Raw genomic sequence first — 11,568 nt, forward strand, 5'->3', positions numbered from 1 at the left:
CAAGATCTTTAAGATTCAGCATTAAAATACCTGGACAAAAAGAAGTTTCATCTACTGCAAAAAAGAAAATAAAGTTGCCATTAAGGGATCTGCCTAAGTGGGGAGCTAGAATTAAGAAGGTCTAGAAATAATATTTTTAAAAAATTAAAAATTGTCCAGTAGCACCTTAGAGACCAACTAAGGTATAAGATTTCATGTGCATGCACACTTCTTCAGATACACAGAACAAACTTAGTTGGTCTCTAAGGTGCTACTGGGCAATTTTTTAATTTATTTCGACTGCGCCAGACCAACACAGCTACCTACCTGAATCAAGGTCTAGAAATATTACACTTCATTTGCCTCCAAGCCACAATATTTTGTTCCAGGGTAAATACAGTATTTTCTCCCACCCTGCTATTTGTCCCGCAACAGCTGGTAGTGAGCATAGGGACAAATATGGTTGTGCAAAAGTCACAGGCACCTTTTGGATAGTGGCTGTTGGGGACACTGCTTGTGACAAATGACACCTACCCATCACACAAGGCAGGAAGCTCCAATGAACTTTGTCATGTTGGCTTCTGATTGCACGGCATCTGTCTATGAAACACCTGGAGCCTTCAGACAACTGATAAACGCAACCTTTCCTTTTCATCAGAAATTGCAAGGAAGCGTCACCATTTAAATTGCTACGATGAAATATGGGAAACATTCCCATCAAAGATCATTTCTTTCCTTCATTCTCTGGCTTCCTCTGTGCTAAACTCTTGCAAACAAACTTGAAAACCCGATTGTCACCTCATCTGCTTGCCAGACTGTTATGTACTGAGTTGAATAGGATCCAAAATGCAGCAGTCTGATTGGTCCTAGAACAATAGGATCCAAAATGCAGCAGTCTGATTGGTCCTAGAACAATAGGATCCAAAATGCAGCAGTCTGGTTGGTCCTAGAACAATAGGATTCAGAATGCAGCAGTCTGATTGGTCCTAGAACAATGCAGCTGTATGATTGGTCTGCAGGAGCCACCCAATCCAGCTCCAGATGGAAGTGAATCCACAACCTGATTGGCCTGCAGGAGAATTCCGGAATTAGCCAATCACGTGCAGCCCATTGTGTAAATAATGTATATAAAGCAGATACTTTGGGGAAACATTCATTCCTCCTCACCACTATGAGCTGAATAAAGAGCATGAAATCCACTCTCGACTCTGAGTATATTTCACAGACCATCGAGACCCTCAGAAGATGACATGATCATGTCTGTTTTGGGTGTAGGGTGTGGATGGGCATAATCCACAAGTCCTGTGCTCCCCTGTGTTCCCCTCTTCTATTCCACTAATGGAAAGAAGAAGAGGGCTGAATGAGGAGGAGGAAGTGTACAAGTACGCTTGCCGAAAAACCTGGCTTAAAAAGAACATGTTCTCGCTTTTGCTTTTAAAGGTTATCGTAACTCTAGTCCTTCCTTTACACACTTCCCAGCCTTCAAGTTCCCTCACAATGCAATTAGAGTGGTGAACTGTACTAAGGTCTTGTTTTGATTCATGCTGTTCCCAGGAGGTGCATGAAACTCTGAGGCTGGCTTCTGTGTTTGTAGTGAACTATGACTCTGTTTACTGGTAAACATTAATCCAACTCTAATTTGGTAGGTTGCATGTGCAGCCTTAGAGAAGCTAGAATCACCTTGCTGGTGTCTTTCTGTGCACTAGACTAGATTCCTGGAAGGAACAGGTGAGCAGCTACACCACTATCATGTGCCCTTTGAGGTTATTCAAGGTGACAAGCAAAGGTGACATTGCTGATAGATCACTTTCCACACATGCTAGCTCAGGAGTGGGCAGAAGATATGTCAGGATCTAATGCTGAATTGCTGGGTGATTTGCGGAAGATCTGCAAGGGTTTCTGACTCTCAGTTGTTTTAACCATAACAAAAAGGCCAATTCCTCATGGAAAGTAAGTTGCTGAAATGACGAAAGGTTTGGGGAAAACCAGGAGTGGATTTTTGCGTGAAAGAACTGCAAGCTCAGCTTCTGATAATGAAAACAAATGCTTGGTCTCAATCATGTGCTCATAGGCAGCACGCTCCTTAAATATAGGCACTACTTCCTTCAACCCTAAGCCACTGTTTTGTCTTTTGTTAGTAGACCTTGAGGTTCTAGTAATTAGAATTACTAAAAAAAACCACAACTCCTATTCTAGATTGTATCAGGGCCTTCTCAATGTTATCCTTGAATAGCACCTAGATCCTTTGATAACACATTATTATTATTATTATTATTATTATTATTATTATTATTATTAATTTAAATTCATTCATTAAATTTGTATGCCATGTTTGCACCCAAAAAAACAAAGCATGCTCAAAGTGGCTTACAGCAAAAGAAATGAGAGCATTTCAAGCAAACACTACCAAAAAGAATTCACTATAAAAGAGCAAAACAATAGCAAATTCATAGGCGCTGACTCCATGGGGCCTGAGGGGGCCCGAGCCCCCTCAAAAATTCGTTTGGGGGGGGCTCTGCCCCCCCAATAATTTAAGAAAATTATTAGGCACCTTGCCAAAAACCGCGCAGGGGACTCCGGCGCGCGCCTCCCAAAGTGACCGGGAGCTCCTGAGAAGGGGCGGGCAGGTCGGTCAGTCAGAGGAAGACCCCCAGCGGCAGGACTTTAGAAAGGAATGGAGCCGCGGGGCCGAGGAACGGCGTATTCGTCGCCGGCGAGGGACCGGGGTGAGGGGAGAATGGAGGGGACGGGAGTTCCTGCCGCCGGAGCGGGGCTTTTTTTCTGGGTTCGGCTAAGGTGACGTTGGTAGGAGGGGGTGGCCGCCTCCCGGCGCGAAGCCTGGGGAGGGCAGGCCGGTTCTTGCATGCAAAAGCACCACTGCCATCCTGCCGCCAGTATGGACCCCCCCAATATTTTTTATAAGTCGGCGCCCCTGAGCAAATTCAATGACCTGGCTCAGCTGGTAGAGCAGGCATAGGCAAACTCAGCCTTCCAGATGTTTTGGGACTACAACTCCCATCATCCCTAGCTAACAGGATCAGTGCTCAGGGATGGTGGGGATTGTAGTCCCAAACATCTGGAGGGCTGAGTTTGCCTATGCCTGTGGTAGAGAATGAAACTGTTAATATCAGAGTGGTGGGTTCGAACCCCACATTGGGCAAAAGATTCCTGTACTGCTGGGGGCTGACCCTCCAACTCTAAAATTCTACAATTCTATGATTCTATGAATATCTAACCACATTCCAATATAAATATAACAAGGTTCCTTAAACAACATGCAGCCTCCAATAGCAAAATCAGCAAGGGAGCTTCACAGCTTCACCTTAGTCCTAGAAACACCCCATGATGTTGCTCACAGCACATGTCCTGCAGCAGCTTCTTCTTCTTCTTCCAAGGGCAAGAGAGGAATAACTGGAACCCCCCTCCCATGATGTCACTTTGAGTTTGCTTGGTGTTTTTTTTACAGTCAAACAGTGTATGAATTTTATGAAATGAATAAATAAAATAAATATTGTATAAGCTTAGATTCTAAGACGTGTGCACAGAGTTCTGCTTGTGGAATGGGAATTTCCCATCTCCTTCCTGCTGCAGCCCCTTGAGCCCCTGAAAGCTGCCCCTGAGGGTTGGAGGACCATCCAAAATGGCGTCCAAGGTAGGACAGGATGCTGTAACTGGAGGGGATACATCTGTGGAAAACATGTCTTCCTCCTTCCCACTCCCTCACATGACCAGAAGTCTCTAGCAATCACAACCAGGGTGGCATTGGCTCCAAGCAGCCATTTTTGTTACATGCTTGTACTTTTGCAACACTCCTGAAAATGCAAAAATAAAGATTATTTTTCGAAGGATTGCTTATGTCTTAAGCAACTGCATGTTCTAGCTGAAGCAGATTTTGCCATTACATTAGAGAATGCCAATATGCAAAATGTGCTTAGGGTTTTGATGGTGTATAAATGTTTTAAATAATAATAAAAAGGTGTTTTGGTGCCACAAGTGAGCCACTTTCCCAGTCTATTTTGCTTTTTTGAATTATGTTTGAGAGTTTATCCAAATCTGAAGTCTGGAAGTTCCACTCTGTATAGGCTAAGATTCTAACATTATAACAATGTCTGGGTATGCGTGTTTGTGTGTCATATTGTCAAGACTGTTACTTCCTGCCCTTTTTTGTGTCACATCATTTATAATTCCTAGAGATACATGCTGCCACTTTCACAGAGAGATCTTTCCCGAGGTCAGAGGAGAGAAACAGTTAATCCCTTTTCCTTCAGTGCCTAGCCTCCCTCTCCCACTTCCCACCCCAGCCCTGTGTGAACAGGAAGTTTGAAAAGGAAAAGCTTTCTGAATCCAGCAGCTGGGAATAAAAGAATCCTGGAACTTTATGCTACAGAAGCTCAGAGACAATAACAAAGGTTTCCCCCCCTTCTCTAATTAGTGAGGTTTTGTTGTTTTTAATGTATCTGCAACTAACAAAGAAGCAGGGGAAATCCAGGGACAAACATCAGAGCTCTAGTACAAATCTGCAAGTTGCTTGAATGAACCTTCCCCAACCCAGTGCCCTCCAGGTGTTTAGGACTACAATTCCCATCAGCCCCTGTCAGTCAGACATGCTAGATGAGAGTTGTAGTCCAAAATATTTAGAGGCTACCAGGTTAGGGAAGGCTGATGTGAAAGAGTGCATTTATACTTTGCCACAATGCAAATCACACAGAAATAGTTTCTGCTGAAATCGGTGGGTTAGACTTCCATGCCAAAGTGCTTTGATTTAACAGGAAGCTTCCAAATTTCCCTCTGCATGCACATACTATTAACCAGGGGATGGCAAGGTTTACCTTGCCTGGGCTGGTTCACTCCCATGGATTTCTGGCGCTGCAGAAGGGAGTCCCCACTCCGCGCTGTGCCGGTTTAGTGCAGCACATTGGGACTCGCTGAGCAGGCAGCTCGGTTCGGGGGCGGCTTGGGGGCCGTTTAAACGACCCCCATGGGCCGCAGGTTGCTGACCCCTGCTATTAACAATTCACAGGGCTGCCTAGATGAACAGTCTTGAAATATCAAAGCTGAGTTACCAAACGGCAGAGAGTAGCAGGTGGGCAAATCTGATTTAGGTACTGTTCCAATAGAATCATTTGGGATTTTCAGAAAGCAAATTGTGTTATGTACATTCTGAAATTTTGAATGGAATTGCTTTCTTGGCCACGAACTTATAAACTTGTATAACATGAATGTGGGAGGTTGGAGGTGCTTAAGCTCAGATGTCTATTGTTGGGCACTCCTTGTGCACATTAATTATTATTATTATTATTATCATCATCATCATCATCATCATCATCATTATCATCATCCATATGAAATCATTGGCATCAAAATGCCAGCCTGTGTTTTCCCCTCATTTCATGCCATATCCTTTCCAGGGGAAATCCTTTTTTAAAAAATCATTTTGTAATATCTGAACAACCTGTTTACAATATTAAATACCTACTCACAAGCCCCTGCCCGGAGGGCAGCAGAATCTAATAATGTAAATATAATTGTGCTGCCTCATTTGAACAATAGGGCAAGAAAAGAAGACATGTAGATTGAGAGGTCAAGTTCACATCAGTGGATTTAGAGTCCCCACACTCTTTGTCTATTTGTTGCATTTCTATATCACACTTACTGGCAGAGGAGCCCAAGGCAATGTACAATAAAATGTAAAACCAAAAAACATATCATTAAAAAGACACAACAGTAACAGCATACTTTAAGCCCCCTCTTTATCGCTTGCTCTCCGGCAGAGGCCCAACTCTACTTTCGGCGAACAAGTAAGGCTTTTGAAAATTAAGATTGCCGTGTCAGGCAAAGCTTTCTTTTTGGTCATGTGCCTGCCTTTGTACAAAAACAGGATAGATGATGACTGTGCCTCACAAATTTATTCTCCGGTAACGGCATATGCAGCTTTTGGACAAGCGCAATTGGTCTGGCACAGTTGCTCTCCTCAGTTCTGCTCAACTTCCAGTGTTTATAAATGCTTTGAAGACATGTAGAGTGTTTCCTGTTTGTAGTTTGGAACTTCTGATGCCCGTTCCCTCTCCCCAGCTATTGTTCCAGTGGGAGCTGGGCTCTTGTTGCGATGGAGTGAAATTCACAAGGAGCATATTAAAGCTGCCCGTCATCGATCCTGAAAAGGAGCCAGGATTTGAGGGGTTAGCGCCTTTAGATGCCTGCTGTTTAGAAAATCAGTGATATGTGGAATTCGAGGGATTATAAAACACCACCTTTCCCAGTCTTGCCGTGTCTGACCATCATTTATTTATTTTGGAGACCTGTTATTTACCTAAAGGGCATCAATCAGAGCTCCTTAAGTGGTACAATTTTCAGTCAGTGGAGGGGAAGCAGGGCTGCATGTGCCAGCCCCCCAACCCAACAGCTCTGACCCTACCAGAAGCATCTTCACACTTCGCACATTGAGCAGGCTTAGAAGCCTTTCTGTGATCAGTAACTCTGTGTTATCAGGTTCAACAAGGTGCGGACAGGGGTGGAGCAGGCAGGGCCAGTATGGCTTCATGCCATCTACTCATGTTCCCATTCCCTGTTCAGCCATGAATGCCTGTCAGTTGATTCAGATTACTGTATATATTTTGTGGGTTGGCAGTAACATTTAGATTTTCTGCCTCAGGCATCAAAGTGTTTTCAGCCAGCCTTGTATTTATAACCATTGTTTAACAACATCAACACTGTGGCATCTGTGGCACTAAGCCAGCAAAGTTAGCAATGACAACCACCCGTATAAAGGGTTGCATTTACATATCAGAATAATATTGCTAGCAGAGACATCTGTACTAATATTCCATGGTTGTGCATGTCAGTGCACTGTTGAGATATTGCTTAAAGAAAAATTGCACTATTGGCAGCATAAAGATTCTTTGCTGAAAATATTTCTTAGGCTTGCTCTCCAAGTTTGCTTTTGGTGTGTCTCTTTGTTTGTGACTTTCCCGTTGAATGTCCGCCAATAGTTTCCTTCCCTCGTCCTTTTCCATTTGGCAAACTCTGCATTTTTCCTTTCCTTTTTTTTTTAATGGAGCCAAAGCCCCCCTGAGTCCCTTTTGTTTACTTCCTTGTGTGTGCCTGAACACCACTTGCAAGAAGAAGTGAGGTTGTGCTCTGGGAATAAACACTGCTAGAATAGGTCAGAAAACAAACCAGATTCAGAAAGTGGTCTGAAGGTCGCATATTGGTCTCATCGGAAGGTCTCATATTGAGGCCTGAGAGCTTTCCCCCTGAAACCCCGCTCTTTGAAGCTCAATTGGAGCAAAGAACAATCTGTAGAAAACTCGAATTGATGTTTGCTCCAACTGAGCACCAAAGAGCAGATTTTCATGAGGAAAGCTCCAGGACAAACAACAGCAGCAGCAACAACAACAATGCTTGGACAAGAGCTCTGAAGGGTGGACCTGTGCCTGGAAAAAGTGTGGGAAAAGGTAAGTGTGGATAAACCCCTAGATCTCCCCCAGCCCCAATTATTTCTGCAGACACCCATGGCCCTCCTAGATGTTTTGACAACCGTGGGCTTCGTTTTTGTTTGCCCGTATTGCTTTACACTTTTTAATGTACACCACTCTGCTCTCCTTAGGTAGGAATAGCAGGATATAAATTATTTTAAATAAATGGGGGGAAAGATTTATGTATTTCCACCAGCTTTAGCACTTCCTGATTTCAGCTGGTACCAGAAGTAGAAGTACTAAAATACTATGAGAAAGCAATAGCATTTATGCAGTAACAATTTGAGCCAAGATAAGGGCAATAAAAGCACAAGTCACCTGTATGAGAAGATATTCATCACAGCTGCATGTAGCATAATTTGGAAGCAAGGGAGGAACTACCCTTGGGTGCAAGCTTTTCCTTCCAGTATGTGGCCCCCTGATCCCCATCAGGACCCTGGGAGTCTTTAACCTTCAGGCTTCCTCTGAGGTTCTGATCTAGACTGTGGGAGTCCACGCATTTGTTTTGGGGTGGGAGGAAGTTCCAAAAGAAGTAAACAGAGCTACATGATATTATTTGCTTCACAAGCACTTGCAACAGAAAACAGTATACAAAAGCTCAAAATAAATAAAATACATGGTTCATGTGGGATCTAAGAGCTGGAAGAGATTACCCAAAATACAAGACTTCCCTACTGAGCCATAGCTGTGATAATCAACTCAGCCCTAAGGATGGGACATGCAGCTTACTGAATCATACCAGCTGGAGAAACATAGGGCCCAATCAACTGTCCGTGCCTTCATAGAGAAGCCAATCTCACCACTTTGTCCCCCCTTTCAATGGGATTTAATTGGTAGGAAGTGTGCATAGGATAAGCATAAGAAGCCAAAGCGACTGAGATTAATATTAGTATTGGGACATGATCCTTCAAGTGGATCTTGAAATGTCACCTATAAAATATCAGGCAGGGATCGACCCTGTGCAGCACCATCCAGTTCAGTCCAAACTGAAGCAACTGCAGGCCTTTGCCTCATCCTGCCCTTGAGTGCACAGGATCCCAGGAACAGACAATCAGGTGCAATTGCTCAGAGGGATTAGCTTGACGCACTGAACTTTCCCAGCCTCATCAGCAACGACAGGCCATTGACTTCCCCAGTACGTTTCCTCTTATGTTATACGTGAGCCAGGTGGGAAGAGTCAACAGTAATGAATTCTCGGGTCAATCTCCCAAATTTATTGGGAGGACTTTGAGCAAATTTGTCAATCAAAGAAACACCCAGGAACAGTTCTCAGTGAAACTGAGCTATTTACAAACCATAAGCCCTTGGTCCAGTATACATCAGCTTGTGAATAACTTCACAGGGAGCATTCCTTCCCACCCTGGTATGCTAGCCTAGGTTCTTCCTCCTCTCCGACTGCCACTAAGGGGAAGTGTCATAGCTTGGTGACAGAGGACAAGCATTGCATGCATACGATCCCAAGTTTATCCCTGGCATTGCAAGATGGGGCCTGGAGAAGACACCTCTATGGAACATTGCAAAGCTGCTGCCAATCAGTACAAAGGATGTTGAGAGAGATGCAGGGACATTCCTACAATTAGGTAGAGTGAGGCAGCTGCCTCAGGCGCACAGGCTGTCTTGCACCCTCTGAACACCCACTCCCGTGTTTCCATAAACTCATCCCCAGAGCATGCTGCCCTACTTGATAAAAAAACATTGTTCAAAATAGCAGTCTGCCCATCCCACTAAGGAAGATAATAACTCAATAAAATTCAAAATAATAACAACTGATTCAGCATTTATTCAAAATCCAATTAAAACTGTTTAGCTTCATTAATTCAACAAAAATGATGAGTTTGATCCAGCAATACCAGCTCGTTTCGACTACCAGCATCCCTCTGCTACCCGCTTGTCTTTTAGTGCCCCCCTGGGTAATCCCAGAGGGCAGTACCACCCCTCTGAGAACCATTGCTATAAAATAGCCAGGTACCTTCAGGTTTGCTGGAATAAACCATCCTCTTGCTGCTGCAAAAGTAAGCTTCAGCTGCCAGTCCGGTTGGTGGGCAGGGGGTCAGGGACATAATCTTCTACATCACTCATAGCCTTTCTTTTATTGCAGGGATGGGGAAGTCTGTGGGCCTGCAGATGCCATTGGACTACATCTCCCATCAGCCGCAGTCAACACGGGCAGTAGTGAGGCATAATGGGAACTGTAGTCCAGCAACATCTGGAGGACCATAAGGTCACCACCCCTGTCCTGCTCTTTTATTTGCCACTGCAGCTCTATAGCACCGGCAAATGCAATCTCTTTCTTTTCCTTTCACTCGAGGCTTTGAAGCGGCCAGTCCTGGCAGCAGTGGCAAGAGGGAGCAACCAGGAGAAAGCAGCCGGCCCGGGAGACGCCAGGGCTGAACTTTGCCCCCTGGCTGCTTGCCCAGATACACAGAGCCTTAGTGTGGCTTGCACCATGCCGTTTGACACTGTTTGACATGGTTTGGTGGTGTTGCTGTTTTACTTTCCTTTTTCATTTATTACTTTCATGTCAGAAAGGAAAAGTGGTTTACATAGCCTAAGGAAGACAATAAAAGAAATCAGCAACATGCAACACAGTGATATGCACGGTTTCTTTGGGCATAAGACTCAGAGGACTTACTCCCTGTGAACGTATGCACAGGTTTGCAGCCTGAACTATGTGAAACATGGACAATGCCAGCAGGGTGGCCAGATGCAAGAGAGGATGCAGCTCTAGATGTGTAGAAGAAGGATTTTAAGCAGGTGTAGAACCAGATCCCTGTTCTCTTTTGCATCTGGCCACCCTAAAACCAGTTGTGCATCTAACACCTGTTGTTTTTAAATATTGCCTTTATTGCACATAAAACCCCACCATCAGTATCGTCTGGAAGAATTAAGATTGATCCTGCCACTGTAATTTATCTCCTGGAGAATGTAAGGCTTGACTTTAAGAAGGCAAAACACACACACACACACACACACACAACCCAAACCTTGCCTTGTATGGCTTCCAAGAATAATTCTTCATTGCTTCCACCTTGTTTTAAGTATTATCTTTAGACTTTTCACAAGTTTATCTAAATGGAAATATTTTAAAATATCAGGGTGTTGTTGTTTTTTAATGACAACAGCAGCTAAGTGATCAGGCGTGGGATAATAATTTGTGCTCATTTTTCTATGTATTTTGTGACCGTCTGATCGATATTCTTGACAATGAAATCCTGCAAGGAATTTTAGCGATAAAGCCGTCAGACAGAGAGCGAGAGAAAGATTTAGTATCCCCCTTTATTAATCTTCTCTTGAATTTTATTGGTAGAAGGGAAGAGGCGATAACCTGGGCAGTTATTCAGGCTTCTGTTTGTTTTGCTGTCCAGTTAATCCTTGCATTATCTGAAGCAAGCAAAGCTTCAGTTAGATTAATGAGTCAAACTAAAACAAGCCTGGAGGGTTCCAAGACCATGATCCCCAATTTAACACTGTGAGATCTGTCAACAAGAACAGGCGCCACCTTCCACCTTTTAAGTGTGGTGTGGGGCTTTGTCCCTGTATGCTAGAAAGAAGCCCCTTCACAGGGCTTTGCATTTAAAGTACGTTTCGTGAGTGGCGGAAGATGGAAGGGGAGCAGTATGCACAAGGTCAGTGCAGCCTTCTTCAGAAACTGCAGGAGGTCACAAAGGTAGCTCAGCTCTTTTTTTGAGGATTGGCACTACAGATCCCTGCCATCCACATGTGGAAGGCAATTTAGTCTCACCTGTAGGGGGTGTGCCCACGCACCCCTTAATGTTTCAAAAACCTGTGGAGCAAGGGAAGCCAGCAGAGAGAGACAGGCAGAATAAAAAGGCTGGGATGGATCTGGAATGGATTTGTGGCTTCTGCCTGTATCTGTCTCTGGAAGCGGCAGTGGGGTGATTGGCTACAGTGGCAGCTCTAAGGGAGGAGGAGCATTATATGTGAAAAACCGGATGAGAGTATAGCTCAGCTATTTGTGTATACAGGTGCCCAGACTGTACACTTGTTGAAGGTAATGTTTGAACACCATTTATAGAAAAGGGCAAAGATGGGGTTTTTCCTCTGCTGTCATATGCTCTGCTATCAGGCTTAAGTTAAAGGAGGGGAGATTTCT

At 44.2% G+C, this 11,568-nt stretch overlaps 1 long non-coding RNA gene across 1 annotated transcript; it reads right to left on the reverse strand.

Moving 5' to 3' along the window:
- Window positions 1-5,318: 5,318 nt before the first annotated feature.
- Window positions 5,319-9,812, reverse strand: LOC144327484 (uncharacterized). The gene is made up of 3 exons (XR_013392550.1): window positions 9,424-9,812; window positions 7,773-7,936; window positions 5,319-6,133 (listed from the first exon to the last, which is right to left on the reverse strand). It is a non-coding gene; the product is annotated as an uncharacterized LOC144327484 (long non-coding RNA).
- Between the last annotated feature and the right edge of the window lie 1,756 nt (window positions 9,813-11,568).

The sequence above is a fragment of the Podarcis muralis genome, chromosome 1, assembly GCF_964188315.1.
Source record: "Podarcis muralis chromosome 1, rPodMur119.hap1.1, whole genome shotgun sequence".
NCBI lineage: Eukaryota > Metazoa > Chordata > Lepidosauria > Squamata > Lacertidae > Podarcis > Podarcis muralis.